A 15,925-nucleotide genomic window follows, 5' to 3' on the forward strand; every position below is an offset into this window, starting at 1 on the left:
ATTTTTTTCCTTTTTCTTTTTTTATTTATATTTTTCTTTTTTCATTTTTTTCCTTTTCCTATATTTTTTTTGTTTTATTCTTTTTTTTTAAAAAAATTTATTTTCGCTTTTATTTTTACACTTCTATTTCTCTTTCTTCTTCTTTTTTTCGAATTTATATTTTGTGTTTTTTCTATTTTTTTTTACACTCTTCTATCTCTATCTTTTACTTTTAAAAGACAAATATCTATATCATATATACATATTTAAAAAAATATATAAAATAAATAGGCATACAGATCTGCATATGTATTTACGGCAAAAAACACAAATATATATCTGCATATGTATTTACAGAAATACATATCTGACTCACATGTATATAACATATAGGACACAAAATTTCTATAACAAAAATGAAAATTATATACATATACATATAGGTAATAAAAAAATACATATACATATCTTAAAACAGTAAAAGAAAACAAATAAGTACATATGTTATCCTCAAAGATAAATCCAACACCGTATAAAATACATATAGCTCTGCATATGAATTTACAGAATATATACCCGATCCATATGTATATTCTTATTTTATATGAATCACCTTTGTATTTCGCAAATACGTATGAAGATATATAGTATAGCTATGTTTGTTATTGTTTAATATGAATATAATATGTATTTCGTAAATACATATGTATGTTTTGTACTGTAAATACATATTCAGATTTGTATGGCTATGTATTTTTTATGTTTTGTCAACATGTGTGTGATATACATATTTGTCTTTTCAAAAAATAAAAGTTAGAGATAGAAGAGTAAAAAATAAAAATATAAAAAGAAAAAAATGAAAAAAAGAGAAGTGAAAAATAAAAAAATTAAGAAAGAGAAATAGAAGTGTAAAAATAAAAGAAAAAAAGAAAAAAAATAAAATAGAAAAAGAAGAAGAAAACGAAAATAGAAAAGGAAAAAAAGATATGAGAAAGGAAAAAAAAAGAAAATGAAAAAGGAAAAAAAAGGAGAAATAGAAGAGAGAAAATAAAGTGGAAAGAAAAAAAATAAAAAATAAAAAAAAATCAAAATAAAAAAATAAAATGATAAAAATAAGATGAAAAAACTAACAAGAAAAAAAAGGTAGAGATATAATAGAGTGAAAAATATATTTTATTTTGAAATCTTGAAGATCATGGAGATAATTATCTTTAAATGTGAAAAAGAAAAAAAAAAGAAAAAAGAAAAAAAGAAAAAAGAAAAAAAAGAGATATAGAAGAGAGAAAAATAAAGTAAAATAAAAAATAAAAATAAAATAAAAAATAAAAATAAAATAAAATAAAAATAAAACGATAAAAAACATAGGATGAAAAAAAGGGGTAAAAGATATGGTTATATTTAGGGGAGGAGAAATTGTGGAGTGAAAATAGAAAAATGTAAAGTAGTGAGAGTAAAACATGCACTTGCCTAGTTAATGAGTAATTTAATGTTACTCTTGCTATAAATTGTAATTTTATAAAAGTATTGCTATTTATTGTAATTATAGTCTTAAATATACTATTTTTTTTTTTTTTTGGTAATTTTTCCAAAAGAAACAAAAAGAAAATCCTATTCTAACTTTAGTTCTATTCCTGTTATACAGAATGTCTTTTCTAAAATTATTTTTAATGGATTCAAGACATGAGTTTTGGGTTAGTGGGTATTGGGTGAAGTATGGATCATAACAAAAAATGACTCTTTCATTAAGTTTTAACCTTTGTGGCGACTTTTATTTAGTTTGGAACATTTCTTAGAGCAGAGTTCAATGATAATATTGTCTAAGAAAAAATATTTTAGTGAGATATTTATAATAGCTGAGTGACAATTTGAGGAAGTTACTCATATATGTATCCTATTAGGTGAAAAACTACTTTATAGTTTACTACTTATTTGTTGGTGTAAAAGGAAATTTTTACGGCAACTTGCTGGAAATTTAATTATTTTGGTTTTGCCTTATTTTTCTAAACAAGAAGTCAATTTCAGTAAAGCAATGAAGCTAACGAAGAGCTAATAAATTTCCATTAATCAAATTATCATAAGCTCAAAATGATCAACGAAGGATTAATAATGGGTAAAATTTACACGCACCCAGTGTACACATCAAATCAATACATATATGTCATGTGTTTGAATTTAAAATTCACATTATTTAACTATGATTAATTAATATATATTTTACTTAATTTAATTATATAATCATAATAAAAAATATTAATTTAATGTATATATATGGGGTGTTTTAAGTTTTTATAATAATACAATGTACTACTAATATACAAAACAAAGCTAACGAAGATCTAAAATATGTATCATATTTTACCTAGACAAACACTGACACATCGAAGATGGTAACTCATCATGTGGTTGATGCACCACGCAAGGCAATTCAGACTGTCAGACATCACAACTCACCAAGCCAATAACACATCGAAGTAAAGGTGTCAAGTGGGCCGGGTTGGGCAAAATCGGAATAGGCTCGTTTAGTTTAATCGGGTTGTGGGTTGATTTTTGTCTGGGTTGGGGTTAGGTGGGATGGGTCGGTTTCGAATTCAACAGTAAAAATGTTGAAAACAATCCTGAATCGACCCACTTAATCCAACCTGGTTAAACCCACCTAAATCCGGTCAAACTCGGTTAAAAACCGGTCAAACCCATTTTAAAAAAAAATTCAATATACACTACAATTATATACACTATATACACTTCAATATACATTATATACACTATAATTATGCAATATATATTTTTTAAAATATATATAAACAATTATACATATATACGTATCATTCAATATATAATTATATATGACTATACTTACTACTTTAAATAAACCATATACGACAAATCTACAATAGTATAATATACATATATATACACTACAATATATATATATAGTTATATACTAATTTATAAAATATATACACATTTATACGTTAAATATATACGCTTATAGAAGATATATACACATATATATGCACCATTCAATATATATGTACTATTTTAAATAAAATATATACTACAATATACATTTATATACACAACAATATGTATATATATATATATATATATATATATATATATATATATATATATATAATTACATACTAATTTATAGAACATATACACTTGTATACGTTAAAGATATACGTCTATAGAAGATATATACACATATATACGCACCATTCAATATATATGTACTACTTTAAATAAACTGTATATATATATATATATAAATATATATATATATATATATATATATATATATATACACTTACATACTAATTTATAAAACATATACACATGTATACGTTAAATATACACGTCTATAGAAGATATATACACACCATTCAATATATGTACTACTTTAAAATTAAATAAACTATATACTACAATATATATGTATTACAATATATAGATAGTTATATTATACTAATTTATAAAACATATACACATGTATACGTTAAATATATACGTCTATAGAAGATATATACACACCATTCAATATATCTGTACTACTTTAAATAAAATATATACTATTCTACAATATACATTTATATATACTAGAATATGTATATATATATAGTTATATATTAATTTGTAAAACATATACACTTGGATACATTAAATATATACGTTAAATATACATGTGTATAGAAGATATATACAATAATATACAAAACATATACTACTTAATATAATAAATTAATAATACTTGATAGTTAATTAATGAATGTTGAATTTTATTGATTGCAAATTGATCCAAAATTTATAATATTACATGAATAAAAAATCTACAAACTATGCATCGTTTTTTCCAACTCATCCATGTTAATATTAACGGGAACTTGCATAGGATAGTCAGAGTTAATGGAGGCAAACCCATGCATTGGACTTGATTTTGCTGAGTTCTCCTGCGAAGTCATAATTTCTTTAAGTTTCTGCTCGTCATTCAGCTCCGGTTCCATTCCTTGATTTCTTCTTTCTGCTCTAATCCAATCTCTGAGGCAAACTAGAACATTCATTGCATTGCTTCCCAACGAGTTTCGGTTGTCTCAAAGTTGCTGTCGTCCCTGACTAAAGGCGCTCTCTGATGCAATGGTTGACATTGGAACGTTCAAGATATCTCTAGCTAATCTTGAAAGCACAGGCTATTGTGATTCATTATTCCTCCACCAATCCAACGTGTTGATCCGTTTTCTGCGATCCTCTGGCGGCGACCGAAGATAATACTTAAGCTCTTCCTGATAAGTTGATGTGTAAGCTCCCTTGTCAACACTGTTCCAACAAGGTAAATCATAAAAGGAATCAGGAAAACTACAATGTGCCGGCCTTTTAGAAAATGATGGCACCTCAAGAAAATGAGGAGCGACAGTTGGACTGATATGTGTCGGTACAGCTAAATCAACTAAATCAGCATAGTGGTTATATAATTTATCTATGTAAGCATTCGCAGCAGACGTTGCCGTCCACAAATCAGGTTGTACTTGTTCAGAATCATTATTAGTATTTATTTCTAAGTTACGATAAATAAGAGTACTAAAGTGACACATAGTATTGTATTTAATGTACGGATTTAGCATAACACCAACCAAGAAAATAGGGGAAATCGGGAAAAAATATTTTTTAAATTTAGTAAACATGGCACCAACAACATTTTTATAACCTTCTTTATTTTTATATTCTTTGAGAAAACCAGAAATATCGGTTATATATCCCAAAATATTACAAACAGTAGGATAATAAGCACCGAAAAATTCAACCGTAGCTACATAAATTTTTTCCAAAAACTTAACAAGATCATTAATTACAACCCAATCAGAATCAAGTAGTATGCAATCGGCAGAATCAGCAAATGAACCACAATGTTGGTTAAAGGCTAATGTAATAGGAACTCTATATTTATAACAAGTTTTTAAAAAATCATACGTAGAATTCCATCTAATATCAATTTCCTCAGACATCAATATTGGTGCAAGTCTATTTTCTTGACATTTAACTTTAAATTCTTTAATTCTCGATCTATGATTATTTCCTTGTATAAAACCAACAGCAAGACGAATTTTTTCAATATAACTCTCGAAAAACTCAAGACCATCTTTTACAATTAAATTATATATATGACATGCACACTTAATATGAAAAATTTCAAGTAACGGCGGTGATAGCTTAGATTTCAACTTTGTTATAGCAGTCTTGTTGTTAGAAGCGTTATCAAAAGCGATACATAAGATTTTATTTTCGATACCATAAAATGCTACAACTTTATGTATCGATCAGCAATAAATTGTCCAGTATGTTTACGATTTTCATCATATAAAAAAATCAAGAATACATTTTTGCATCACAAAATTACTATCCATTCAGTGACAAGTAACGGTTAAATAATCATTTTTATTTACAGCACGACCAAGATCAGAAGTTAGGGATATTCTACATTGAATATTTTTTAATAATGTAGATAAATAAAAACAATATTGTGAATGAAGTCTAAAAATATCAGACTGACAAGTACTTCTAAGAATACCATTAAACATAGGATTATAAATTGCTTGAATATAATGAATAAAAACATCAGAAGAAGGAAAACTAAAAGGCAAACAACCTATAACTACCATTTTTGCTATTTCTTTTCGGTCCCTCAATTTATTATACTTCTTCGTTACGTGATCGGTTGTTGGGTCCATTCTAGTTTGTGTGGGCCCACCAACAGCCTCACCACCTTGTGCAATTTTTAACTCTCTTTCGTGGTCTTCAGCTAAATGTCTCATTAACGTACCCGTACCCCCTTGCTTGCCTCCTCTTTTATGCTTATATATTTTTTGACAAATATTACATTGCACCTCAGTATCTGATATACGTTCAAAAAATTTCCATGCAACACTAGTTTGTTTACGAGCTCTTGGGGCATGGGGAGGACGGGGAGGGAGATTAACCGATTCGGATCTAACGTTAGCATTTCCTACTTCGGGTGTCTCACCAATATTTTCATCATCTTCATCTAAATCAATCGCATCTACTTCATTTTCTTCTTCTATACCGTAATTTTCCTGAACTTCTAAGTAATCCATATCGTGAGCACCTACACCTATTTCTTCCTCAAAAGGTTGACTAAGTGGTACCGGAGGCGAAGACACACAGGTATATCTAGAACTTGAAGTATCTCTACCGCTAGTAATTCGCTTTTTGCTACCACTACCACTTCCGGGACAAAAATTTTTGACACTTTTACCGAGGTTTCTTAATTTATTCATAGTATAGATCAAACTAAAAAATATTCAAAATACACAAAAAGTAATAAAAATAAATATTCAACAATTAATACACTAATTATAAATTAAAAGTAAGAGATGGAACGACAATACCAAATTTTGAAAGTATCCGAAGGTTGCAACTTTAGAAACTTCCACTCATACTCAGTAATCGCAAAATTAAAAAAATTAAAGTGAGCACTATAGAAATTAAATATATAGAATATTTGAGAATTGAGAAATGAGATTTGAGAGAGAATGAGATTTGAGACTTGAGAGAATGAAATATTGTGTGGAAAATGATTTGAAAGTGTAGGGTATTTATAGAAATTTTTTTGGGATTAAAAAATAATTTTAAATAAAAAAAACTTTTTTTTTTTTTTATATTTGGGCCCAAACTAGCCGGTTGGCCAACGGGTAGTTTGGCCCAATTTTCCAAAATCTTTAAAAAAATAAAATTAAATGGGCTTATCCGGGCCGGGCCGAGTCGGTTAACTGGCGGGCCCTAACCGGGTTGAGTCCGGTCCGGGTTAATCGGGCTCAAATTCAAAACCCAACCGGACCGGGACCCGGGCCCTTAAAGCCCTTGGGATTATCAGGCCGGATCAAACCGGTCTGGTTTCCTTTAGTGGGCCGGTGCAGACCGGTTAAAACCAGCCTGTTTGACACCCTTACATCGAAGATAGTAACTCATCATGTGGTTGGTGCACCACGCAAGGCAACTCAGAAATCACCACTCTACTTTGATGGGTTCGAAATCGAGTACGGAAGCTTAAAATTGTAAATCATGGAGATAAAAATTTAGATAGCAAAGAAAAACTAAACTAAAAACACAATATTATTGATATGATTTGATCTAGAGACCTACATATTGAAAATCTAACATAAAATATTAAATCTATTTGAAAAAATTTCCTCCTAAACAAGATTCTATATTATAAATGTTGTTGTGTTATAACTTAAGAAGAGAGATCTTATGTAGAAAGAAGAAACCTAATAGGAAAAAAAATCTTTTTCAACAACGAAAATTTTTTCCAAATAATTCTAATTATGATAGAAAATCAGATAACATAGAAAATTCAGGGCAAATCCTAATACCATTATTTGGTGACTTCACTTGTATTTTTTCCTTCCCGGCAAAACTAACAAAAAGTAGAACGAGAATACGTTTCAATAATATTGAAACTCTTGCATCCATAATTACCCAATTCTTTGCTTGGAAAACCTTTTCACAAGAGATGCAAATTCCTTGCAATACAAAAAACCACATCACTTCACATGTAGGTTTTAAACATAAACCACATGTAATATAGAAAAACATTAGTCCATGCATTATAGCTGATACCACAGATATACTCACAATAGCCAATATTCTTGCTGTATTTTTACGCAAAAACTTCCTCAGAGCTTCATTAGCTGGGTCATAAATAGTTAACCTTAACATCTTTGATTTGATTCGTACCGATTCCATCTCCTTTCCCAGAGATCTTGAAAAGACATCGCTATATACGGCTGCTCAAAAATCTCCTCCATCTCACACCTTTTGTATATAGTACTACAGAAATTTTAGAGGGAGACCCGTCAGAAATTAAACTGTCTCATTTTTAGCTTTTTCGCTCGACTTCTCATCGAAATATCATATTTCCAACGAACGAATTTTTCTGTCAAAATTTGTCTTGTCGGAACCTTTTCTGACGGACTTTTCATTGGAAATCTGACGGACCTCCCTCGAAATTTTGAGTGGACAAATGGAAATAAGTACAAAGTCAATGGGATTTTTGCAAAGTGAAAGAGGACCTCTATTGAAATATAGGACAATGAGTTTGAAAGAAGTAATCCAAGTATTAAAGAAAGACAAAATGCCTCTAAACAATGCAAGTGAAAAGAACCAAGGGGGAAAATAAAATAGGTGCAAGTGCAAATACTCTTGAAATGCCTTTTGGGAATTTTGGAACAAAGAAACAAGAATAATTTAGTGATAAAGTAGTAGGAAAGATATAAGGAAAGGATTTTGCAAATAATGTTTCGTTCTAGTTGAATTTTGGAAAAAATACACGTGTGACCAATCAATCAATATATATATATATAAAGGAAAACTTTAGTCAATGGGGGTTTGGGCCATGACAAAAGAGTTTTAAAATGAGGTGTAGGTGACACAAGTCTTAATAATTGAGTAGAGGTGACAATTACTTCATTATGGTTTAAGAAAATTTGGAAATTTTCAAAATAACCCACATGTTTTTAAATTTACACTTTGATTCAAATGTTAGTTAATATATAACGGGGAACGAAGGAAAAAAAATCGTCTTTTTCTCTCTCCTCATCCGTTGTTATTTTCTTTCTCTTCGCGATATTTGTTGTCCATTGTTGCTGCTGCTTTATTCATCATCTTCTAATTCATTATCATCATCTTATACCTTATTATGAACTTCATATTCTTCTTGTTGACCATTGCTGTTGTTACCCCAGCTGCTGCTCTTTGACCAAATTCTTATCTCAAATTTTGTTTCGTCACTTTCAACTTTGGAATTTACTTGAGAGGAGACTTTGGTAAGTCAGATTATGCTTTTTCGTTGAATCTGGGTAACTGCTAGTGTGTTGTTTTTTTAACAATAGTTTGCAAGCGAACATGAATGCAATACAAGAGCAATCTGTTTAAACAGATCCATTATCTGCGGCACCAGATAAATGTTCTGTTGTAACAATAGACTCATGTTGGATTCATGTTTAAGGGTTCTAGGTAACCGTAATATGATTATGAATCGAATAGATGGGTATTCTATTACACCAGATTAGTAATCTGTTTCAACAGATAAATAATCTGTTTCATCAGATTACTAATATGTTTCGAACAACAAAATACAGCTCCTGTCACACCCAAAACCTAACAGATAACTCGTATGTTCTTGCTATTGATACTGGAATCAAATTATTCCTTAATTGTAGACATGTCATTCGTTAAGAAATAGAAATAGACAACACGAAAATTAAATAAGAAATAAAAAGTCAAGTCTATCAAACATAATTTTTTATAAAACAAACAAAAAAAAAATACATAGATAACAGAAAAAAAGCTTAATTATTATTATCATCATTATTAACATCATTATTATTTGTATGGCCGACCGGCCAATCTTCAAAGGGCAGCAGCAGCGCCCTCCACAGCCTACGGATCTCCCGCAACATCCTTACTCAGACGGTGGCCAACTCCCAATGCACGTCATAAACCTTCTTCTGCAGTTCCCTCATGGCGTCTCATAAAACAGCGACATCCCACACAGGATCAACCATATCTAAAAAATGCATAAGTTGACAAAACACACACGTAAATACAAAAGTAAAGAAAAGAAAGAATTCGAATGTAATGTAATGTAGTACAATGTGTATTTACACACAAATCAAGAAAAAAACTTACCAGAGATAGGAAAAAGCCATCAAGTCCTTGAAGAGAAAGTAGTTGAAGGTGTAACAAGAGCAAGAAATAAATAGTGTGTAGTAGAACGAACGATTGAGTAAAGAGGGACCTATTTATAGAGGATTGAACTTGAATGAGTTAGGCAAAAAATTGCAACTATTCACCTCCATTTATTAATGACATTCTTGATTACTGTAAAAAGTTATGACTTAATTAAATTAATCAATATTACGATAAGTCATGACTTTTCACCTATTATTAATAATTAGTTCTTTCCGAGAACCATTTTTTACACTGTTTTGGACAACAAATAATATATCTGTTGCATTAGATAAATCATCTGTTATAGCAAATATATCATGATTTGCAATAAATAGATAACCTGTTGCATCAGATAATATATCTGTTGCAACATATAATATATATATATATATATTTTAAAAATATATTATCTTCATAACATTCAAATTTTTTGACTTTTTAATTATATAAATTCATAAAGCAGATTTAAAAGCACAACTGTTCACCTCCATTTATTAATGACATTCTTGATTACTATAAAAAATTGTGACTTAATTAAATTAATTAATATTATGATAGGTCATGACTTTTCAGCTTTATTATTATTAATAATTAGTTTTTTCTAGGAACCGATTTTTTTACACCGACTTGGACAATAGATAATATATCTGTTGCATCAGATAAATCATTTGTTACAACAAATATATCATGATTTGCAACAAATAGATAACCTGTTGCATCAGATAATATATCTGTTGCAACATATAAGATATATATTTTTTATAAAAAAATTATCTTCATGATATCCAAATTTTCTGACTTTTTAATTATATAAATTAATAAAACAGATTTAAAGGCACAACTGTTCATCTCCATTTATTAATGACATTCTTGATTACTGTAAAAAGTTATGACTTAATTAAATTAATCAATATTATGATAGGTCATGACTTTTCAGCTTAGCTTTATAATTATTAAAATAATTGGTTCTTTCCAACAATCGTTTATTTTTTACACTGAGCTTCACAATAGATTATATATCTGTTACATCAGATAAATCATCTATTACAATAGATATATCATCCGTTGCAATAAATAGTTTAATTGTTGCATCAGATAATATATCTGTTGCAACATATAATATATATATCTTTTAAAAAAAAAATTATCTTCATGACATCCAAATTTTCTAAATTTTTAATTATATAAATTAATAACGAAGATTTAAAAACAAGAATATTTCTGGTGAGTTTTTTACTGTTTAAATTGTGTTTATCATTTATTTCCTTATTCTTTTCTGTGAAAAGAAATGACTTAATTAAATCAAGCTGCTGGTGACTTAATCTTTCCGTTTCTTTAATAACTATTTTTATTAATTGAGTTATGACTATATCTGTTGCATCAGATAACCCATCTATTTCAACAGATATACCATCTGTTGCTATAAATTGACCATCTGTTTAAAGAACTTTTTTGATTTCTTCTAACTGATTCATAAGTCGCAATAGATGAGGAATTTGATGCATCAGAAGCATTTTTTGTTTTTGTTTGTTTGTTGAATGTGTTTAGACAAAAGTCACAGTCACGACTATTCATTAACTTTTTTCTTAAAAATCATATCATATATATATATATATATATATATATATATATATATATCTTAATTAAATTAATCCAATGTTGTGATTTTTTTTTAAATTAAATAATCTTTCTTTTACGATTATAATATCATTTAGTTCCTTATTATTTATTAACGAACCATTTTTAGGAGAATTTGTCATAATGACCACATCCCTAACTCCAACCGCCGACATGTTTTGAATAGGGAATAAATAGAATGATAATTAAATATTGAATAAGAATTAAAAATTCAAAATCGACCAAACCAAACCAAACATACACATGAATTTTTTTGAATCCCTTATAGGTAGATCAGATATAAAAAAGGGAAATACATATGCTAAAATAAAAAAAAAACATAACCTAATTATTATTATTATTATTATTATTACTACTACTATTATTGTTGTCAACCTGTCAATTTTCATCCGGCAGCAGCAGGGCCTTCCTCAGCCTTGCTCGGAAGTCGGCCAAATCCCTCTAGAGTTCATCAAACTGCTTTTGAAATTCCTGCAATGACTCGATATGAACCTTCTTGTACAAATCTGGATCTGACATATTAGTATTGTAAGTATTGAGTGAGAGTGAGTGAGGAGGCCGGAGGGACCTATTTATAAAATGATTGAGAATTGGAAGGGACTGGACTTAGTCAAACAAAAAGCCACGACTGTTCATATCCCTTAAAAGGAAAAATTACACAAATCCCATATTTAAGACACCATATTACACAATATCACTTAATGTTTTAAAAAATTACATAAAATCCCAGATTCATATTTACTAGTGATACATATGCTATATGTATCATTGCTTAACATATGTATCACCATTCGAAATTCCGGGATAAAATGTAATTAGAAAACTATCCGAGATTTAATGCAATATTGCTGAAACTATCCTAGATTTATGTGTTGTGTGTGTTACTTAAATGATACTGGTAACTTTATTAATAAGTAAATTAGAAAAAAACGGATCTAAATACAACATTTTATCTTTTTTGTTGTATTTCTGAAAGATAAAAATTGGTAATCTGTTGCAAAATATATATTCCACCTGTCAGATAACTTACAACATATGGATAATCTATTTCAACAGATGGATATATCAGTTTGCTTTTTCTTTAGCTGTGACGTCTGTTGCAACTTGCTAGTCATCTGTTTATTCAATTTCATTGAGAGCAATCGATTTTTCTAAATACTTCTTGGCCAAATTCAATTTTTGCTCTTGGATTGCTTTTTTTTTCTTTGCATCCTTCAACCAAACTAAATTTTTGCTATTGGATTGAGGGAAAAAATTGAATTTGGAGGCCAGCTTGAAAGATGCAAAAAAAAAAAAAAGAGAAGCAGTTCAAGAGCAAAATTTGAGTTTGGCCAAGAAGTGTTTAGAAAAATCTATTGCTCTCTATGAAATTGAATAAACAGATGATTAGCAAGTTACAATAGATGCCACAGCTGATGGAAAAGCAAACTGATATATATATCTATTACAACAGATTGTCCATATGTTGTAATTTATCTGACAGGTGGAATATATTTTTCAACAGATTACCAATCTGTTTCTTTCGGAAATACAACAAAAAGATAAAATGTTGTATTTAGATCCATTTTTTTTAATTTACATATTAATAAAGTCACCAGTTTTATTTAAGTAACACATACAACATGTAAATCTCGGATAGTTTGCGTCAGATGTGGAGTCTGTTATGTCAGATATGGAGTCTGATGCAACAGATATGGAGTCTGTTGGAATACATAACAACCTTGCTGATGGTTTGATTTTTTCCATCAGTTGCTCCATCTGTTGCAACATCAACAACAGCATAAACTACAAACAACAAATAAAAAACATCAACAACAAAGAAAACAATAATATTTGTTCCAACAACATCATCAACTACAAAGAAGCATACATCCTATGTTCCAACACCATCAACAACAAGGGACGGACCCATATGGAGTCCTCCGGGTGCGCGAGCACAGACTAAAATCATATCGAACTTTGTATATGTATGTGGAAATAAAGAAAAAAACGTATATAATCTAATCATTGAGCACCCATAGTAAGAGTTGTTTGGTTAGTCTAGTTGTTGTTTATGGGTGCTTAAGGCTATTTATTTCTTTTGGTATTGAGTTCAATTCCCACTCAGCACATATTTTTTAAATTTTGGTAACCAACTCTTCTCTTCTTATTCACTTTTAACTTTTTTTTTTCTCCCTTACTCCTTGTGTTGATTGTTCGGACTCCACTATTTTTAAGCTAAGAAGCACCCACTGTCTAAACCACACCACAAGTTCTAACAATGCCAAACCCACTAACAACACCACACCACAAGTTCCAACAATGCTAGCCCCACCAACAACATCAATAACAACATCAACAACAAAGAAACAAACAAAATACATAAAAAAAAATGATACTGCCAACAAGCTTTTAAACTTGTCCCAACAGATGACTTTTTTTTGCATCTTATAATAAAAATTCTCGGTATGTTTATTCAACAATTAAAAGTTCCTTCAAATTTTTTAAATAAATATGATATGGGAAAATGGTAATTAAATAAATAAAAAGATGTAAATAAAGTTGCAAGAAGAAGACGAGAACGAAAGAGCAATAGTGAATCATATCATACAATGTCAAAAGGGGGTCAAAACAACAATTTCAGTCGAGGAATATAAGATATGGATATCGATCGGTTTAGATCCGAACGAAAATTTTTGAGAAAAAGGAGAGAAAAAAAAGGTTGTGATAACCCTAAAAAGGATACAAAGAAAAAAGATGAGAGATTTAGGACTGAAGGAGAGAAGGGGAGAGATGAGATAATTCTAATTTCTAGATGTACTACCCTTAATATTAAATGACTAAAAAAAGTGTATTTATTCAAATTTATATTTACAAAGCATAATTAATAAGGCTAATTTGGTAGTAAAATAAATTCCAAATTAATATTTTCTTGATGGGAGTGCTTAGTCAATATGAAAAGGAAGAAGTATTAGGGGTTTCAATAGTCATTAATTAATATTCACTAATAAACTGAGGGGCACGAGGAAGAAAATGAGTGACATTGAAAAGACAAGACAAGACTACTCAATGAGATTTTTGAGTTATCCAAGAAACATTTTTACCCCCTTTAGTAGAACTACTACTTTATCTACTCGGATAGTAGCTTGCTTTAAAATTAAAAGAAAACAAAAAGATTTTCAAACAAATATGTCGTCTGTTGCAACAGATTTAGATATCTGGTTGAGAAATGCCAACAGCTCATTCATCTATGATAACATATGAAAATGTCATTTGATAATTAAATCAGAAATGTCATTTGTTACAACAGATATCAATATTTGTTTGAAAATTTCCAACATCTCAGTCAACCGTCATAACAGATGCAAATATCTATTTGATAATTTTGTTTTAACGGATTTCATTGCAATTGATTTAGGATGAACTAGGGATGAAAGAATAAGCTCCTCATTAACTTAATGTTAAGATTAATAATAGTACCTACATCGATCTAGGTGGAACGAGGGATGAATGAATGAGCTAACAGGGTCAATTACAAATCCAATTGAGTCGTTACATTTGCATGGTGTTAGTATTGCGTTCATCCCAACCCGAGTCGACGATCGATCACTCTGAGTTGAAATGTGTTCTCATTAACTTAATGTTAAGATTAATAATAGTACCTACATTGATCTAGGTGGAATTAGGGATGGTTGAATGAGCACAAAGGGTCAACTACAACTTCAATTGAGTTTTTTGGCAATTGCATGATGAGATGGTACTGCATTCCTCCCGACAAGAGTCATCGATCGATCACTCTAAGACAAACCGATTCTTACTACCTCGTATGTTCAACTAATACCTTAATTGAATAATCTGGGACTAGGGGTGAGTTCTCATAGGGTCAACTACAACTTCAATTGAGTCTTTTGGCAAATACATGATGAGATGGGACTGCGTTCCTCCCGACAAGAGTCGTCGATCGATCACTCTGAGCCGAACCAATTCTTACTACCTCATATGTCCAACTAATACCTTAATTGATTAATCTAGGACTAGGGGTGAGTTCTCATAATGTCAACTACAATATATAACAGTGCCTATTTAATAATTTTCAATAGATGGGTAATCTATTGCAATATATGACTCAATCTATTTGATAATTTACAACAAATGGGTAATCTGTTGTAACAGGTTGGGCATTTATTTATATATAATTCAATTGAGTTCATATGTTAGACTAATACCTTAATTGAATGTGAGTTCTCATAGGGTCAACTAAAACTTTAATTGAGTCTTTTGTCAATTGCATGATGAAACAGTACTGCGTTCCTTCCGACCAGAGTCGGTGATCGATCACTTTAAGCCGAACCGATTTTTACTACCTCATATGTTAGACTAATACCTTAATTGATTAATCTAGGAATAGGGTACTAATACCTTGATTGAATAATCTGGGACTAGGGGTGAGTTCTCATAGAGTAAACTATCGATTAATGTAGGACTAGGGATGAGTTCTCATAGGGTCTGCCACAACAGATGGCAGCGCCTATTTGATAATTTACAACATATGGGTAACATGTTACGACATATGATAATCCATTTG

At 29.7% G+C, this 15,925-nt stretch overlaps 1 pseudogene; it reads right to left on the reverse strand.

Moving 5' to 3' along the window:
* Positions 1-7,216: 7,216 nt before the first annotated feature.
* LOC124889754 lies at positions 7,217-8,718 on the reverse strand (annotated as a pseudogene).
* Between the last annotated feature and the right edge of the window lie 7,207 nt (positions 8,719-15,925).

Source organism: Capsicum annuum, chromosome 12 (assembly GCF_002878395.1).
Source record: "Capsicum annuum cultivar UCD-10X-F1 chromosome 12, UCD10Xv1.1, whole genome shotgun sequence".
In the NCBI taxonomy this organism is placed as follows: Eukaryota; Viridiplantae; Streptophyta; class Magnoliopsida; order Solanales; family Solanaceae; genus Capsicum; species Capsicum annuum.